The sequence below is a fragment of the Neoarius graeffei genome, chromosome 2, assembly GCF_027579695.1.
Source record: "Neoarius graeffei isolate fNeoGra1 chromosome 2, fNeoGra1.pri, whole genome shotgun sequence".
Taxonomy (NCBI): Eukaryota; Metazoa; Chordata; class Actinopteri; order Siluriformes; family Ariidae; genus Neoarius; species Neoarius graeffei.
In genome coordinates, this window is record NC_083570.1 from 10,077,221 (window position 1) to 10,097,357 (window position 20,137).

General features: G+C 41.9%; 1 protein-coding gene and 1 pseudogene across 1 annotated transcript in view; one reads left to right on the forward strand and one right to left on the reverse strand.

The window, feature by feature from the left end:
- The window catches only part of LOC132880197 (tripartite motif-containing protein 16-like), a 298,595-nt gene that overhangs the window by 39,073 nt on the left and 239,385 nt on the right, over nucleotides 1–20,137 (reverse strand). The gene's annotated exons all lie outside the window — the stretch shown is intronic.
- On the forward strand, nucleotides 11,263–18,903 carry LOC132875519 (cilia- and flagella-associated protein 206-like; annotated as a pseudogene).

The following is a 20,137-nucleotide window of genomic DNA, read 5'->3' on the forward strand; positions in this document are numbered from 1 at the left end:
ATCAAACTTCATACGCAAACTCTTCATAGCTCACCTGACATGTCCGCCAAATTTTGTGCACTTTCGCCCCTGGGGGTGCTGGTTATGGCGGAAATGATATTGCAGCTTCTGATTTGTCAAACTTGGCAAGCAAACTCTTTTCAAGACCCTTATTGGGGCGCTTGCCATGGTCGACAACGCACGAAATTTGGCTCCTTTTTCTTAGACTGCCACCGCTACTGAGAACCAAAAGCCCAGATCCAGCCGGGCCTCAGGGCCTCTATAGCGCCCCCTAACTCGTTGTGATTTTGGCCTCCCGCTTTAAGGTGCCTGGTTGCCATGTAGTTTGTAGGAGTGGCGTGCCATTTGGTACGCATATGTATCTCACTAAGCCGGACAAAAATGTAATGCCAATGCATTAGCCACGCCCAACAGGAAGTGAGGTAATTTCACTTTTGTGCGAAATGCATGGCCACGAAGACGGCGCAACTCCTCCTAGACTGTTCATAGGAATGTCACCAAAATTGATACACATCATCTACAGACATGGCTGACAAAAGTTACTAAATAAGTTTCACGTAGCTTGAACCGCTCAGAAGTTATACCTCAATCAATTTTTAATGCAAAATTTTACATGCTTAAAAATTCATAACAAATCTTCTAATTGCTCAAAACTGCTCATACTTCACACGCAAATCCCTCATTGGGCTTCTGACATGTTCCCCATTTTCTGTGATATTTCGCCACTGGGGGCGCTATTTTTGGGCAAACAATCCAATCTTTCCTCAAATTTGGTCAAACTTCACGGCCACCCTCTTACTACCGCCCATGTCATGCATACCACATTTTGGGAATTTTCGTCCATGGGGGGCACTGTTTTTGGCCGACGCAGTTTCTCCAAAACGGGTTTTTGGTAAATAATTCCATAATGCTTTTCCTTCACACCACTACCTTGTGATAGTGCGTTGCTGTTGTAGACACTTATTTCTCCAACTCATAATCGCTCATGTACAGCATAGCGCCACCTTCTGACATGGGAAAAACCAAAAAATTTATTCTTCAAAAATCTATCTCTCATCTTCTATTTACTCAATTGTCATCAAACTTCATACGCAAACTCTTCATAGCTCTCCTGACATATCCGCCAAATTTTGTGCACTTTCACCCCTGGGGGTGCTGGTTATGGCACAAATGATATTGCAGCTTCTGATTGGTCAAACTTGGCAAGCAGACTCTTTACGGTATTTCGCGGGGACGCATGCCCCCGCCCCCACTGGCCGCTGGCGCGAGGGCCCGTCAAGGCCGCTTGCGGCTTTAATTATTATTATTATTATTCCTTAGTCGCGGTCGCTGTTCGGCCTTTTTTGGGGCACTTCCTGTGGACGAAAACGCGCATATTTTGGATCATTTTATCGGCATCCCCTACGCTACTCAGATCCAAAACCCCAGATCTGGGCGGGGCTCTGGGCCTCTATAGCGCCCCCTAACGCCTTGAAAATTTTGCCTTTTTTCGAAGGCTCCTGGTTGCCATATAGTTTGTAGTACTGGCATGCCATTTGGTAGACATATGTATCTCACTAAGCCGGACAAAAATGTAATGCCAATGCATTAGCCACGCCCAACAGGAAGTGAGGTAATTTCACTTTTGTGCGAAATGCATGGCCACGAAGATGGCGCAACTCCTCCTAGACCGTTCATAGGAATGTCACCAAAATTGATACACATCATCTACAGACATGGCTGACAAAAGTTACTAAATACGTTTCACGTCGGATAAACCGTTCAGAAGTTATACGTCAATCAATTTTCACTTCAAAATTTTACATGCTTAAAAATTCATAACAAATCTTCTAATTGCTCAAAACTGCTCATACTTCACACGCAGATCACTCATGGGGCTTCTGACATGTTACCCAATTTCTGTCACATTTCGCCACTGGGGGCGCTATTTTTGGGCAAAAAATCCAATCTTTCCTCAAATTTGGTCAAACTTCACGGCCACCCTCTTACTACCTCCCATGTCGTGTATACCACATTTTGGGAATTTTCGTCCATGGGGGGCGCTGTTCTTGGCCGACGCATTTGCTCCAAAACGGGTTTTTGGTAAATAATTCCATAATGCTTTTCCTTCACACCACTACCTTGTGATAGAACGTTGCTGTTGTGGACACTTATTTTTCCAACTCATAATCGCTCATGTACAGCATTGCGCCACCTACTGACATGGGAAAAACCAAAAAATTTATTCTTCAAAAATCTATATTTCATCTTCTACTTACTCAATTGTCATCAAACTTCATACGCAAACTCTTCATAGCTCACCTGACATATACGGCAAATTTTGTGCACTTTCGCCCCTGGGGGTGCTGGTTATGGCAGAAATGATATTGCAGCTTCTGATTTGTCAAACTTGGCAAGCAAACTCTTTCCAAGACCCTTATTGGGGCGCTTGCCATGGTCGACAACGCACGAAATTTGGCTCCTTTTTCTTAGACTGCCACCGCTACTGAGAACCAAAAGCCCAGATCCAGGCGGGCCTCAGGGCCTCTATAGCGCCCCCTAACTCGTTGTGATTTTGGCCTCCCGCGTTAAGGTGCCTGGTTGCCATGTAGTTTGTAGTAGTGGCATGCCATTTGGTACGCATATGTATCTCACTAAGCCGGACAAAAATGTATTGCCAATGCATTAGCCACGCCCAACAGGAAGTGAGGTAATTTCACTTTTGTGCGGGATGCATGGCCACGAAGAGGGCGCAACTCCTCCTGGACCGTTCATAGGAATGTCACCAAAAATGATACATATCATCTACAGACAGGTCTGACAAAAGCTACTAAATACGTTTCACGTCGGATAAACCGTTCAGAAGTTATACGTCAATCAATTTTCTCTTCAAAATTTTACATGCTTAAAAATTCATAACAAATCTTCTAATTGCTCAAAACTGCTCATACTTCACACGCACATCACGCATTGGGCTTCTGACATGTTACCCAATTTCTGTGATATTTCGCCACTGGGGGCGCTATTTTTGGGCAAAATTTCCAGTCTTTCCTCATATTTGATCAAACTTCACGGCCACCCTCTTACTACCTCCCATGTCATGTATACCACATTTTGGGAATTTTCATCCATGGGGGGCGCTGTTTTTGGCCAACGCAGTTTCTAAAAAAAAAGGGTTTTTGGTAAATATTTCCATAATGCTTTTCCTTCACACCACTACCTTGTGATAGTACGTTGCTGTTGTAGACACTTATTTTTCCGTCTCATAATCGCTCATGTACAGCATAGCGCCACCTACTGACATGGGACAAACCAACAAATTTATTCTTCAAAAATCTATATCTCATCTTCTATTTACTCAATTGTCATCCAACTTCATACGCAAACTCTTCGTAGCTCACCTCACATTTACGCCAAATTTTGTGCACTTTCGCCCCTGGGGGTGCTGGTTATGGCAGAAATGGTATTGCAGCTTCTGATTTGTCAAGCTTGGCAAGCAAACTCTTTACAAGACCCTTTTTGGGGCGCTTGCCATGGTCGACTACGCTCGACATTTTGCCCCTTTTTCTTGGACTGCCACCACTACTGAGAACCATTATTATTAGGCCCCGAGCACCGTACAGTGCGAGACCCTATTGTTGCCATGTGTCCAATTCTGTGCTTTGTCGCCATTGTGGGTGTAATGTCTCTTGCCGAAGAAGCTGTGGAAGGTTTTTCATGGGGACGCATGCCCCCGCCCCCCTTGGCCGCTGGCGCGAGGGCCCGTCGAGGCCGCTTGCGGCTTTAATTAGGGCCCGAGCCCTATAGGGCGAAGGCCCTATTGATCTTGTTCGGTTTTTTATTATTATTATTATTATTATTCCTTAGTCGCGGTCGCTGTTCGGCCTTTTTTGGGGCACTTCCTGTGGACGAAAACGCGCATATTTTGGATCATTTTATCGGCATCCCCTACGCTACTCAGATCCAAAACCCCAGATCTGGGCGGGGCTCTGGGCCTCTATAGCGCCCCCCAACGCCTTGAAAATTTTGCCTTTTTTCGAAGGCTCCTGGTTGCCATATAGTTTGTCGTAGAGGAACGAAATTTGGTTCACATATGTATCTTACTGAGACGAACAAAAAACGTTCTATGAATGCATAGCCACGCCCAACAGGAAGTGAGGTAATTTTACTTTTGTGCGAAATGCATGGCCACGAAGACGGCGCAACTCCTCCTAGACCGTTCATGGGAATGTCACCAAAATTGATACACATCATCTACAGACATGGCTGACAAAAGTTACTAAATACGTTTCACGTAGGATAAAACGTTCAGAAGTTATACGTCAATCAATTTTCACTTCAAAATTTTACATGCTAAAAAATTCATAACAAATCTTCTAATTGCTCAAAACTGCTCATACTTCACACGCAAATCACTCATTGGGCTTCTGACATGTTACCCAATTTCCGTGATATTTCGCCACTGGGGGCGCTATTTTTGGGCAAAAAATCCAATCTTTCCTCAAATTTGGTCAAACTTCACGGCCACCCTCTTACTACCTCCCATGTCATGTATACCGCATTTTGGGAATTTTCGTCCATGGGGGGCGCTGTTTTTGGCCGACGCAATTGCTCCAAAACGGGTTTTTGGTAAATAATTCCATAATGCTTTTCCTTCACACCACTACCTTGTGATAGTGCGTTCCTGTTGTGGACACTTATTTTTCCAACTCATAATCGCTCATGTACAGCATAGCGCCACCTTCTGACATGGGAAAAACCAAAAAATTTATTCTTCAAAAATCTATATCTCATCTTCTATTTACTCAATTGTCATCAAACTTCATACGCAAACTCTTCATAGCTCACCTGACATGTCCGCCAAATTTTGTGCACTTTCACCCCTGGGGGTGCTGGTTATGGCGGAAATGATATTGCAGCTTCTGATTTGTCAAACTTGGCAAGCAAACTCTTTTCAAGACCCTTATTGGGGCGCTTGCCATGGTCGACAACGCACGAAATTTGGCTCCTTTTTCTTAGACTGCCACCGCTACTGAGAACCAAAAGCCCAGATCCAGCCGGGCCTCAGGGCCTCTATAGCGCCCCCTAACTCGTTGTGATTTTGGCCTCCCACTTTAAGGTGCCTGGTTGCCATGTAGTTTGTAGGAGTGGCGTGCCATTTGGTACGCATATGTATCTCACTAAGCCGGACAGAAATGTAATGCCAATGCATTAGCCACGCCCAACAGGAAGTGAGGTAATTTCACTTTTGTGCGAAATGCATGGCCACGAAGACGGCGCAACTCCTCCTAGACTGTTCATAGGAATGTCACCAAAATTGATAGACATCATCTACAGACATGGCTGACAAAAGTTACTAAATAAGTTTCGCGTAGCTTGAACCGCTCAGAAGTTATACGTCAATCAATTTTTAATGCAAAATTTTACATGCTTAAAAATTCATAACAAATCTTCTAATTGCTCAAAACTGCTCATACTTCACACGCAAATCCCTCATTGGGCTTCTGACATGTTCCCCATTTTCTGTGATATTTCGCCACTGGGGGCGCTATTTTTGGGCAAACAATCCAATCTTTCCTCAAATTTGGTCAAACTTCACGGCCACCCTCTTACTACCGCCCATGTCATGTATACCACATTTTGGGAATTTTCGTCCATGGGGGGCGCTGTTTTTGGCCGACGCAATTTCTCCAAAACGGGTTTTTGGTAAATAATTCCATAATGCTTTTCCTTCACACCACTACCTTGTGATAGTGCGTTGCTGTTGTAGACACTTATTTCTCCAACTCATAATCGCTCATGTACAGCATAGCGCCACCTTCTGACATGGGAAAAACCAAAAAATTTATTCTTCAAAAATCTTCCAGGTTGCCTAATAGGCCGCAAAACGTATTTTGCAGGAGGTACGAGTGCCCCCGCCCCCTTGGCCGCTGCCCGGCGAGGGCCCGTCAAGGCCGCTTGCGGCTTTAATTATTATTATTATTCCTTAGTCGCGGTCGCTGTTCGGCCTTTTTTGGGGCACTTCCTGTGGACGAAAACGCGCATATTTTGGATCATTTTATCGGCATCCCCTACGCTACTCAGATCCAAAACCCCAGATCTGGGCGGGGCTCTGGGCCTCTATAGCGCCCCCTAACGCCTTGAAAATTTTGCCTTTTTTCGAAGGCTCCTGGTTGCCATATAGTTTGTCGTAGAGGAACGCAATTTGGTTCACATATGTATCTTACTGACACGAACAAAAAAAGTTCTATGAATGCATAGCCACGCCCAACAGGAAGTGAGGTAATTTTACTTTTGTGCGAAATGCATGGCCACGAAGACGGCGCAACTCCTCCTAGACCGTTCACGGGAATGTCACCAAAATTGATACACATCATCTACAGACATGGCTGACAAAAGTTAATAAATACGTTTCACGTAGGATAAAACGTTCAGAAGTTATACGTCAATCAATTTTCACTTCAAAATTTTACATGCTAAAAAATTCATAACAAATCTTCTAATTGCTCAAAACTGCTCATACTTCACACGCAAATCACTCATTGGGCTTCTGACATGTTACCCAATTTCTGTGATATTTCGCCACTGGGGGCGCTATTTTTGGGCAAAAAATCCAATCTTTCCTCAAATTTGGTCAAACTTCACGGCCACCCTCTTACTACCTCCCATGTCATGTATACCGCATTTTGGGAATTTTCGTCCATGGGGGGCGCTGTTTTTGGCCGACGCAATTGCTCCAAAACGGGTTTTTGGTAAATAATTCCATAATGCTTTTCCTTCACACCACTACCTTGTGATAGTGCGTTCCTGTTGTAGACACTTATTTTTCCAACTCATAATCGCTCATGTACAGCATAGCGCCACCTTCTGACATGGGAAAAACCAAAAAATTTATTCTTCAAAAATCTATATCTCATCTTCTATTTACTCAATTGTCATCAAACTTCATACGCAAACTCTTCATAGCTCACCTGACATGTCCGCCAAATTTTGTGCACTTTCGCCCCTGGGGGTGCTGGTTATGGCGGAAATGATATTGCAGCTTCTGATTTGTCAAACTTGGCAAGCAAACTCTTTTCAAGACCCTTATTGGGGCGCTTGCCATGGTCGACAACGCACGAAATTTGGCTCCTTTTTCTTAGACTGCCACCGCTACTGAGAACCAAAAGCCCAGATCCAGCCGGGCCTCAGGGCCTCTATAGCGCCCCCAACTCGTTGTGATTTTGGCCTCCCGCTTTAAGGTGCCTGGTTGCCATGTAGTTTGTAGTAGTGGCATGCCATTTGGTACGCATATGTATCTCACTAAGCCGGACAAAAATGTAATGCCAATGCATTAGCCACGCCCAACAGGAAGTGAGGTAATTTCACTTTTGTGCGAAATGCATGGCCACGAAGACGGCGCAACTCCTCCTAGACTGTTCATAGGAATGTCACCAAAATTGATACACATCATCTACAGACATGGCTGACAAAAGTTACTAAATAAGTTTCACGTAGCTTAAACCGCTCAGAAGTTATACGTCAATCAATTTTTAATGCAAAATTTTACATGCTTAAAAATTCATAACAAATCTTCTAATTGCTCAAAACTGCTCATACTTCACACGCAAATCCCTCATTGGGCTTCTGACATGTTCCCCATTTTCTGTGATATTTCGCCACTGGGGGCGCTATTTTTGGGCAAACAATCCAATCTTTCCTCAAATTTGGTCAAACTTCACGGCCACCCTCTTACTACCGCCCATGTCATGTATACCACATTTTGGGAATTTTCGTCCATGGGGGGCGCTGTTTTTGGCCGACGCAATTTCTCCAAAACGGGTTTTTGGTAAATAACTCCATAATGCTTTTCCTTCACACCACTACCTTGTGATAGTGCGTTGCTGTTGTAGACACTTATTTCTCCAACTCATAATCGCTCATGTACAGCATAGCGCCACCTTCTGACATGGGAAAAACCAAAAAATTTATTCTTCAAAAATCTATCTCTCATCTTCTATTTACTCAATTGTCATCAAACTTCATACGCAAACTCTTCATAGCTCTCCTGACATATCCGCCAAATTTTGTGCACTTTCACCCCTGGGGGTGCTGGTTATGGCACAAATGATATTGCAGCTTCTGATTGGTCAAACTTGGCAAGCAGACTCTTTACAGTATTTCGCGGGGACGCATGCCCCCGCCCCCCCTGGCCGCTGGCGCGAGGGCCCGTCAAGGCCGCTTGCGGCTTTAATTTCTTTTGTTTTTCTTGGGTTACACTTGTCTTCATGCTATTGGCTAAGCGAATCATTGATGGCAAGTAGTTGATTGGTTGGCCTATATATATGAGTTTGTTTTCTTTCCACTTTGCTGAGTTCTCCTGTGAGCCACCTTGTGAGTACTTGTCCTGGGTTTTTCACTATAGCTGTTTGCTCCACTGTTCTGAACTGCCTTTCGACCACTGCCTCTGTTTTCTAAGAAGATTATTGTTTTGCTTTTGACTTTCTCGAGTGGATATTAATTTTGAACTCTGACTTATTTTTTGGACACTTAGAAGCCTGTGGTTTTTTTTTTTTTTCTGTTGGATTTTGTAACCTGGGACTTGATCTCTAGTTTCCTTGGACTGCTGATAAGTGATTTACTGTTTTGCCATGTTTGGGTTTTCTCTTTTTTAATGACTGACCTTTTTGGATCTGGAGTATACATGCTAAAGATTTGATTTTTGATCTGGTGCTCTCAGTAAAGACTTCCTTTTTGAAAACGCTAATTCTCTGCATCTCTGTCCTGAATCTCTGTCTCATTCTGAGGGTGGCCTTGAGGTTTAAGATGTTCAATCCCCATCTCAACCAAAACCCTGACATCATGTGACCTTATCGACTGGATTTAGCAACTACTAATGCCTTCAGCAACGACAGAATGATTGCCTTTAGCAGCTACTAATGCCTATATCGGGGACATGAATTGCAAAGATGCTTTTCATCCTGTTGCTCTTTAGACTCCTTCTTACAAGTGATTTCCGGAAAACCACACACAGACAACGTTTGTTCCTTAAGAGAGTCTCTCAATTCTCTCTTTAGGTCTAAAGGGCAACGTTATCAGGAAACCGACCCTTAACCAGATTACGACCGTCACTGAAGATAAATTTAACACTGTTCACCAGAACACAGACAATTTTAATCAGCTTTTACAGAATCCTTCTGATTAATACACATTGAAATTAAAGTTAAAATCATATCACTGACTAAAGCACCTGTTTCTAGATGGGAAACTATAATTAAGATTTAATTCTGGAAAGATTTCTAATTCTCAGCTCTTTCTGCTGCGACTGTGACGGCGTCGTGACCTTTGTGACGATCCTTCATACGCAACAGATGCAGGTTTGATCAGTACGACAGTAGATCTCAATCAGCTTATGTTCAGAGCAGATCTTCTCTTGGAGTTTTGCTGAGGCTGCAATTAATGTGTGTGGGTTTTTTTTTTTTTTTCCCAGGAAGAAACTTTCTGTCCAGGAAATGCCGAAGAGAACGTCACGATATTAATGAATCAGCAGCAAGAAAGATAAAGGTTTAGATGATAAAAAAAGGTACTAGGCTACGTAGGCAGAGAGCATGAAACAAGGCATTATAGTGTTAATACCAAAACCTGGTAAAGATAAAAGGACACTGGAAAATTATTGCCCAATCTCGCTTTTAAACAATGATCATAAACTGTTAACATACATCTATACCAATAGATTAAAAAAAGGACTTGGTTAAATAATTAGTGAAACACAGTCAGGGTTTATAAATCAAAGATCAATACATAACATAAGGTTAGTGCAAGACATCTTAGAATACAGTCACCTAATTGAGGACAAGAGCTTTATTTTATTTCTTGATCTTTACAAAGCTTTTGATAAACTTGAGCATCAGTTCCTTTTTAAAGTCTTGCATTTATGGGTTTGGTCCAAAATTTTGCAACATTATAGAATCCTTTTATGACAGTACAACCAGCATGGTAGCACTCCCAACAGGCACTACTCCTCACTTCTCCTTAAACCCAGGAGCTAAACAAGGGTGCAATATATCTCCGTTTCTCTTTATTATGGCAGCAGAAATGTTAGCAATCCTTATGAAAAACTCAGAAATAGATGAATATTTTCAGTGAACAGTTGATAAGAAGCCAGCTTGCTGATGACACCCCTATTTTTCTAAAAAGCCTAGAACATATCCCTGAAGTGTTTAAATGTGTTGATCTCTTCTCTGAAGCATCTGGTCTCACACTCAATCGTAGTAAATGTGAACTCATGGCTCTACATGATTGCAACCTTTTAGAAGCATATAACATTCCCATTAAGTCTTGTGTAAAATAATTTAGGAATTCACCAAACCAAAGACAGTGCCATGAGTGAAACATTAAATATTCATAATAAAATTCTTCAATGTAAATCAAAATTAAATTCATGGTTACAAAGAGACCTAACAATATTTGGAAGAACGTACTTAACTAAAATGGAATCCTTAGCAAGATGTATTTACCCTGCCTATTCTATGGCTATACCAGATAAAACCATCAAAACAATTAATCAACTAAACTTTAACTACATTTGGAAAAACCGAGCTCACTACATCAAAAAATCTGAAATTATAAAAGAATATAAAGAAGGTGGCGTACAAGCAATTGACTTCGAATGTCTCAATGCTGTCTTAAAAATAAAATGGTTAAAATCTTTTCTGCTAGATAGAAATAATATTTGGTTTTGTCTTTCCAGAGGTTTATTTGAAAAAATGGGAGGTATTGAGTTTGTCCTTAAATGTGATTTTAAAATAGAAAAACTACCAGTCAAGTTGGCGTCCTTTCACAAGCAGGTTCTGTTATGCTGTAAACTTATGTACAACCACAACTTTACACCACACCAAACACAGATTTGGAATAATAGATATGTTCTGTGTCATGGAAAATCTCTCTTTTTGCAACACTGGATGGATAAAGGTATTTGGTTAATATCTCACCTTATGGATAATCAGGGCAACTGGCTGTTATATGAGAACTTCTGCTCCATTCATAATATTACCTGCAAAAAAAGCTGAATTTAATAAAATATGCAGAGCAATTCCTCAACCAGTCAAAACAACTTGTACAAAACATTGATCCTGAGAGTTTGCCTCCTCCTAACTTTCCAATACTCTACATCATGGAACAAGACTTTCTTAACGAAGAGATACCAAACAAAATCCTACGTAATCATTTGAATAATAATCTGTACCCAATATGTTCAAATAGAAATTCCATCTTTCAGAAGTTCTCTGAAGTAGAGGTTAAAAAATGGAGGACCCAATATCTAAAATTTCCTGTAAGTCCAAAGGTGAGGGAAACGCATGTTAAGATTTTGAATGAGATTTATCCATCCAGCGGAATGCTAAGAGTGAGGTTCAATATTGACAGTATTGATAACAACTGTATTTTCTGTGAATCAGATATTGAAACTACGGACCATCTTTTCTTTCAATGTATTTACACAAAAACATTTTGGGAGGACTTTTTGGACTGGCTTTCTTCTAAAATCCAGCTACAGGACACACTTACCCTGGACAACATAACATTTGGGACGAGTCTGAAGGATTCAGAAGCACACTATGTTATAAATAATTTTCTATTGCTCTCGAAATATTTCATTCACTGCTCAAAATGGAAAAAAGTAAAGCCTATTTTCACTGTTCAAAAAACATCTTGTAGAAAATTCTCACTGCCTTAAAGTGGATGAAATGCAAAAAAGCAGTGTCACTCTTGAATGCATTTGATCATTTGAAAATATTTGAAGACCTCTAATGGTAATTATACAACTGTGTGAATGGGAGCGTTTTGTTTTACCTTTTGCTTTGAACATTTTTGTTCACTCATGCAAGATATTTGTATGCCTAAATGTTTGTATACCTGAACATTTGCAATAAAAAAAAATCAAAACAAAGAGTTTGAAAAAAGTAGGCAGTAATCGTCATTTCAACTCATTTGGAAAACAGTTTTCAAAATGGTGGCACTGACACCTGGCTGACGCTTCATGTTTCGAAGTCTTGCACAAGTCTCGTGAAGATCGCGTCGATAAGCGACGCCTGCCGTGGAACAAAACGAATTACATTCAACATGGCTAAAAACCGAATAGGCCGATAAGTATCCTATTTAATTGCGATTAGCTGCCAATACGAGTCACGATATAAGGTTCCTAAAACCAAAAACGTCATTGAATAACACGTTAATTAAGAAATAAAGCAAGTTTAAAAATGACTTCAGTTCTCCTTTAAATGGGTTTCTGTGGATCTTTGTGATTTGATTTATCTGTAAGAGAAGAGCAGGGAAGATTGCGAATCGAGTGGCTGTGGTTTGCTTTCGCCCGATACTAAACTGTGTATCGTCCGAGTGATCATTGCAAAGAAGCGTACAAAAAGCCTGAAACTGCCTCCTTACCCAGGAAAAAATGATACAGGATTTATCTTGTAGTGTCCTGATCCCCTGGGTCCTGTTGTTCAAAACATGGTTATCTTTTAACCAATGGTTCAATCACTATTTAACATGATGTTAAATATAACCTGCTGTTGGGGCGGCACGGTGGTGTAGTGGTTAGCGCTGTTGCCTCACAGCAAGAAGGTCCGGGTTTGAGCCCCGTGGCCGGCGAGGGCCTTTCTGTGTGGAGTTTGCATGTTCTTCCTGTGTCTGCGTGGGTTTCCTCCGGGTGCTCCGGTTTCCCCCACAGTCCAAAGATATGCAGGTTAGGTTAACTGGTGACTCTAACTTGACCGTAGGTGTGAATGTGAGTGTGAATGGTTGTCTGTGTCTATGTGTCAGCCCTGTGATGACCTGGCAACTTGTCCAGGGTGTACCCCGCCTTTCGCCTGTAGTCAGCTGGGATAGGCTCCAGCTTGCCTGCGACCCTGTAGAAGGATAAATTGGCTAGAGATAATGAGAATGAGAGATAACCTGCTGTTAAACTGTTGTTCAAAACTCCGTTAAAGTTAACGCACCTCCCAGCCTCCGTTATCTTTTACCCAAGTGGTTACGTGGTTTGCTCAAAAGGCAAACACGCATGTTCCCAATTGTTAATGCGCGCCGTCCAAAACAATTCAGACGAGGACCAAACGAGCTACTTTGATACAATGAGGCAGAGCTTCGACATCGGTACCAATTTGGTAGAGAATCTCTCTGTGTTATATTTGATTTGTTTCAAGAAGATTTGGAACGCCCAACGTGAAGAAGCCATGCATTGTCCATTGAGGTGCTCATTGCCCTTAGATTTTATGCAAGCAGCAGTTTTTTTTTTCCCCCCAAGTCAGGAGACTTGGTGGGCGTGGCATTGTGGGATTGATTTTGACATGGTGTGACATTCGTTAGGGCTAAACCAATTGGTTTGCTAATGGTCTGGTTCAATTAGCTTCAACAAATGATTTTTTAACTAACAGTAAGTTAAAATTTTAATGGAAATAACTATATTTTGAACAACTGAACCCAGATCTTTAACCGAGCTGCATATAAAAAGTTGTACGCCTCCATGATCTTCCAGGTTTTCATTTATTTGTCTGTCTTGAATAATGTCTGTAGCACCAGGTAGTTTGAGATGTCAGGGAACTCAACTCATCACTCACTCGTGCCCATTACGCCGGGTAGCATGTAGGGCAGTAATGTGATCCCTCCACTTCTGCCGGTCTTTTGCCATGACTGAAATGCTGCTCCAGGTCTTTCTCATCTGCTGCATTTCTTTCTCCACCGTCCGCCGCCATGTGATCTTCGGACGACCCCTCCTTTGCTTTCCCTCTGGTGTTCAGTGTAAGGCAGTCTTGACGATGGAGGCTTCTTGGCGGATGACATAGCCAATCCACCTCCAGTGTCTCCTCATTAGGATGGTAGCCAAGGATTTGGCTCCACACCTTTCAAGCAGGTCCTTGTTTGAAATGGTTTTGGGCCAGAAGATGTGTAGAATTTGGCGGAGGCTCTTGGTGTGAAACGTGGAAAGCTTTGTTAAATCGTTCTCAGTCAGCCTCCAGCATTCTGAACCATATACGTAGGAGAGTTGAGGACACAGCTGTGGTAGAGTCTCAGCTTGGAGTAAGTGCTGTAGGTGGAGGAGCACCATACTTTGCTCATCATGTTAACAAGGAGTTCAACTGATGGATAATTTTCCAACTCGTATGAAAAATCCTTCTTTACGAGCCTTAAAGGATCTAATCCCATTGCAAAGATGAACTTTCTGAAGGTGTCTTGACCATGCATTGGCCTCTACTGTAAACTGTGAAAATAGTCGGAGATGGTTTTACTATCTTTTTTTTTTTTTTGCATAATGGCAGCCAAATTGGTTTCTCTGACCACCATAGCACAAGACCTTCCTCTTCTTACGGTACATCTGTGTGTGCGTTCTAGCCGCACTGCAGCGTGTGTTCCCTCCATCAGAGCTGGCTGCCTTCATGTCTCTGCTCAGGCGTGATAAAGAACAGCAGCTGAACGAGCTCACCATGATCGTCACTGGGATTCGCCTCTTCAACAAGGACAGCGGGAAAGGAGGAGAGAGCATCGAGGACCGTGAGTGCATCTCACCTCGCGTTCTGATTAACCCTCGCCATCGTGATTCATTTTATAACAGCAGCTCTGACAGTCATGCAGATTTACGTTAACGCACTCGTTTTGGTACATTAACATTCTGTTAAATAACAAGACGCTCCACGTAAACCGAATTGAAAATCACCGAATGATTCTTGAAGGTAAGGAGATGTTTATTTAACTTATCTTCAGGACAGAAGAGTTTACGATGATGTTTTTTGACGTTCATTAACTGCAGAGGCAGGAATGTGAGTGAGAACGGGAACTCACTTGTTTCCCACAAGTTCAAAAATGTAAATAGAAATGGATAGAAAGTATGGCGAATTGTTCTGTAAGACATTTATTGATGTAATCGTCAATAAATTGCTGTGGTGTAAGACAGAAGGGAGCAGTCAGGGCCTTCTCGGCGTTCAGAGAAGCCCAAACGTATCAGCATTTCAAATGTTATGTTTAATTTCTTTCATAAGTTCATTATAATTATTCTCTCTTAATTCTAATTCAGCCTCATTTTCTATCAAATTTGCTTCAGAAGTGAAAGGGTTACTGTCCTGAAAACATTAAAATCGAGTTCTCCAATGAGTGTGTTTTGTTTGTTGTGTCTAGGCTGAGAAGAGTTCAGAGTTGCTCACTCATTGGTTAGGACTTCATTACCAGGACAGAAGGCCATGGCAGTGTATGTTTATGTAGGAAGCGACAGATTAATTAATTAATTAACCAATCAGATTTTGATTTATAGTTGGAGGGACTAAAAATTTATCACCCTCACCCTTCCCGAAGGCCAACGCGAGCTTAACTGTGAGTCGGCGCAGCAGTGAAGTCACCTTCCAGCCAGTGTAGCGTTCATCAGTAGTGTTAGTGAATGCTAATAAAGCAGTCAAGCCAGTGCTATCTATCGAGAGCTACAGGCTAACAACCGAGAAACTACAATTTCTGTCTCCAGACTCTTCTTCCACGCTGCACGCTCGCTACAGTATTTTTCACTCAGACTTAAGTGTAATTTACTTTGTTACTTTTAAAATCAACATCGACAGCTACACACAACGGAGCGACCTGGCAGCCTGCCACTAATCCCTTATAAAATCCTTTGCCCTGTTGCTTTTTTGGTGTGTTTGGTTAAGTTTTGGCTGAGCTCAAGTCCCATGTCTAATAGTAATAGTTTGCCGCTGGTCTAAGAGGAACTTGGTCAGGTTTATGCATTTTTGTGACACACTGTACATTTATAATTACTGTAGGATTTAATTTAATTATTGTAACAAATGTTCAGAAATCCACACATATTGACAGAATACAGGCTTGTAAGAAACTATACATGTTTAAAGAGCAAGGTTTTTTTTGAAGTAATCGTGGTAATGTCTTCTGTGTTACATTGTTGATGTGCAATCCTGGTCGTCGTGGCTCTCTCGTGAAGTGCTGGCCGTCCTGAACGAGGCTCTTCCTGCTGCCAGCACAGACATAGAGCGTGAACTGGAAAGGACGCAATGTTTGGCTTGGCGCAACACCACTTTGCTAGAGAGATGCTCTGAATCCGACACTGATGCCGAGCTAAACACGGACCTGCTCACACAGGCCCTGTACAACGTACGCCAACATGAAGCCTTCCTCAAAATCATACTGGTGAGTTACAGCGACGTCTAAATGTTTGAGCCAACTATTAGAATAAAAGTTATTGGAAAACATTTAAATTTATTATTTTGTTCTTATTATGGCTAACTTTCGCTGATAATCATTAAGAGTAAAAGTCACGTAACATAATAAAACGTAGTTCGTTTGTCTCTGCCAGGCAGATGTGATCACATGTGCAAAGCAAGTGGAGGCTCTTCACACTGACCTCATATCGAGGATGAAGGTGCTGAAGGCCACAGTTCATGCCAAAACTGCCATACCAACCTCCCAAGTGTTCGTAAGTGTTCCCTTGCTCTATGGAAAACTCTTTGCTAGCATCATTTTCAGTCTGATCATTTTAAATCCCTCCCATTAGCCTCATTTCACGGTGTTGGCCAGGCTGTGGGCAGGGTTCAGGATGAGACGGTCTTGTTGAACATGCTCTGGAGCATGGCACTCGGCCTGAGGCCGTTCCTCTCGGCTCATTCGCAACTTCTCGAACGTTCAGTTGGATCAGATGCTCCACGGTGAAACCGTCAAATCTGACGCAGAGAGAGCTGCTGAGAGCTCTGGTACATTCTGGTACAAGCTTTTTATTCATTACAGAACAGCATCTTGTCAGTGGGCAGCTTGTTGTGTCCAAGAAGTGTAGCGTAAACTCCTCTGGCCTGAAGACATCGGAAAAAACTTGAGCATTACGTCTTTGAGCGAGCGCATTTCATTTCTACATTATCACTCATCATGTGTAGTGTAGCGTTCATTTTCTCTTTTGCAGAGGAGTGGCTTGATCCAGAGGAGATGAAATCGTTCGAGTGGATTCTGCCCGAGACCACGGCGAACTTTGAGCAGCTCTTCCTGCAGTACAGGGGTGTGTGTGGATACACTCTTCTCGAGAAGAACAGCTTCTTGCGCCCAGGTTCATAGTGAAGCTTTTCTTTCTCCAGTTTTACACTCTGCTTTTTTTAGAGTCAGAATATTAAAGAGCGTTCGTGCAACTAGACAGTGTTTAGACCACGACGTATTCAGCTCCCCAAAAGAAACAAATTTGTGATGTAAAGTGACACTACAGCATTAAAACACTGAAAGTGAAACATCTCTGGCTGAAGCTCCTCATTCTTCAGTCATTAATTCGACCTACTTTGTTTCCATATTTGCTTTTGGTGTTCGATGAAATCTTTTTCCGGGAAGGCCTTCCTTATTTCAGCAAGACCGCTTTCTGCACATATTAAAACTGCATGGCTCTGTAGGAAAAGAGTCCAGGTGCTAAACTGGCCTGCTGCAGTCCAGGTCTGTCTCCCACATAAAACAGTTGGCGCATTATGAAGCGCAAAATACGACAAAGGAGACTCCGAACTCTTGAGCAACTGAAATTGTATGTCAGGCAAGAATGGGACAACGTTTCTCTTTCAAAACTACAGCAGTTGGTCTCCTCAGTTCCCAAACATTTATAGAGTTTTGTTAAAAGTAGAGGTGATACACAGCAACACAGTGGTAAACACGCCCTTGTCCCAACTTTTTTGAAACGTGTTGCTGACATCAAATTCAAAATGAGCATAGATTTTTCAAAAAACAATAAAATTTCTCAGTTTCAGCATTTGATATGTTGTCTTTGTATTCTTTTCAATGAAATACACGGTTTCCATGATTTCCAAATTTTCATTTTGTTTTTACTTGTTTTACAGTGTCCCAACTTTTTTGGAATTAGGGTTGTAATTAAACAGACTTTTAAATATAATTAATAAAGGACACACTTTAAGGCAGATGTCCATATTTCTGAAGCTCCGTCTGCTGCTGTTCCTTTCCAAAGGCAATCCGAACATCGGCATCCTGAAGCACAGGGAGAAATATTACAGCTTCAGCTCCAAGCAGGCCGCGTATCAGTTCGCCTCAAACGCAGACGAGTACATCGAACTGACCGTGGAAAGAGCAAAGAGATCTCCGGAGCTGATCCAGCTGCTCGAGCTTCATCAGCAGTTTGCCATCGTCACTCCATACTCTCAGGTATCATGGACGTGTGACTTACTTGCGTCTTCTCCTTCGCATCCTTGACCTACTTGCTGATCTCCACCACAAACTCCATTCCCCATGAACACTCAGCCTACAAATATGGCTGATCCAGCACCTACATACTGATCCAACACAGTCACTGCGTATGAAGACTCCACACACACTCTGCACATTAAAACCACTCAACTGCAATCGCATCCTTGTCCATCCCATCTGTGAGCCTGAGAGTGACAGGAAAATAATCAACAACAATGCGGTGAGCCAATGCAAAGCAGCGTTTCTTAGAAAGTTTGTCTTCACAGACACAGTCAGGTGAGAAATTGTTGGTGAAACCCATCACCAAAAGTGAAAGCAGCACACAGACGGACACACACCTGCTGGAGAGCAACATCGTCAGATCTTACGAGTGGAACGAGTGGGAGCTGAGACGGAAAGCCATCAAACTGGTAAGCAGCTCCACCTGAAATACACTGGCATGATTAGATTACACTCAAGCTGTCCTAAAAGCCCCGAAATAAGTTTAACACTTTATTTTGTTGAATGCACTCCAAGGCAAACCTGCGCCATAAGGTAACCGACTCGACGCAGATTGACCTGAGCCACATGAGGAGACACAACACCACGCAGACGTTCTTTCCAAAAGAAGCCGCCTGCCAGACGAAGAGAGACGGACAGCGTAACGTACTGAGACCTCAAGTCTACCTGGCTGGGCTGAGAGGAGGACCAACCACTCCCATGACCAAACTCGATTTAACTCCAGATGTGCATGAATAGTTAATTTGTTTGTTTGTTAGTTAGACCTAGTATTGAATGTTTGTATTGAATTGTTGCATTCTGGTTTCTGATTGGCCAGAAAATACCGATTAATTTTCTCTGAAAGTTTTGCAGGTGTATATTAATGCACTCGTTCGAATTTATGGTTTTCATAGTACCAGCTCGTTCACAGGGATTTCTACGACAGACGCTTGACGTAAACTGATTTTAAAAATCATTTATACGGTGATGTTTTTGTAACTGAAGGGAGATGTTCATTTAGCATTTCTGGAAGGAGTCTCCAGTGTAACAGTCAGAGGTGAAGTTTTGTGACACCTTCAGGACAGAGGAGTTTACGCTTCGCAGTTTCTTGGTTACAACATGATTTTTTTTTTGTCTTATTAACTTTAAGAGAAGGATAATAGACAGGCTGGTGAGGGAACGACTGTTAATGTAACTATAAATGGATAAAAAACTATGATGTGAAATTTGTAATTGTTGGCAAATTGCTGTGGTAAAAGAGGAATTGTGGGAGATGATACTTTGGTACCGAATATCAGTCAAAGCAGCGCGCACACAATTATGAAAATGATCTTATTGGCTCTAATAATATTAAATATTATTATACATACAGGAGACTTTTCCGATGGAATAAAAACGTGTGTTCTATTCCCTTCTAGGGGGTTTCATTCATTCGGTTTGGTAGCATGCAATATTGTTAGCATATCGCTTATCCTACGTGTATTATGTCACTCCACCCAATGGAGAATGAGCGTTGAATATGGTTTACGATATTGCATGGCTGTCAAGGCAACATGACGTCACACGTCGGAGACGTAAAACTTCCGCATGAGCGAGCGAGCAACTGACAATTTATGAACAAACATAGCTTCTACGATTGCTTCGTTTAATACAGAAGATTTTGAGAGAATTTTGAAAGAGAAAGACGCGTTGAACACCTGGAAGGAATGCATTATAATAATAATATTGACTGGCTTTTTTTTTGTGGTCACTGTAAAAAATGTCCGTAGAATTAACAGTGAATTTATGTAAAATCATGACATAAAAAATTGTAAATACAAAAACAATGAAGCAGTGTGTAATTTACATCAATATACTGTAAAACTCCTAACCAAATACCACTGTAAATTTAACAGTAAGAATATGTTGAATTGATATTTTTTTTGTAGAATTTACAAATTGTTGTAGTTTAAACACAGACAAACTGTAATACTAAAACAGAATGTGATAGTTA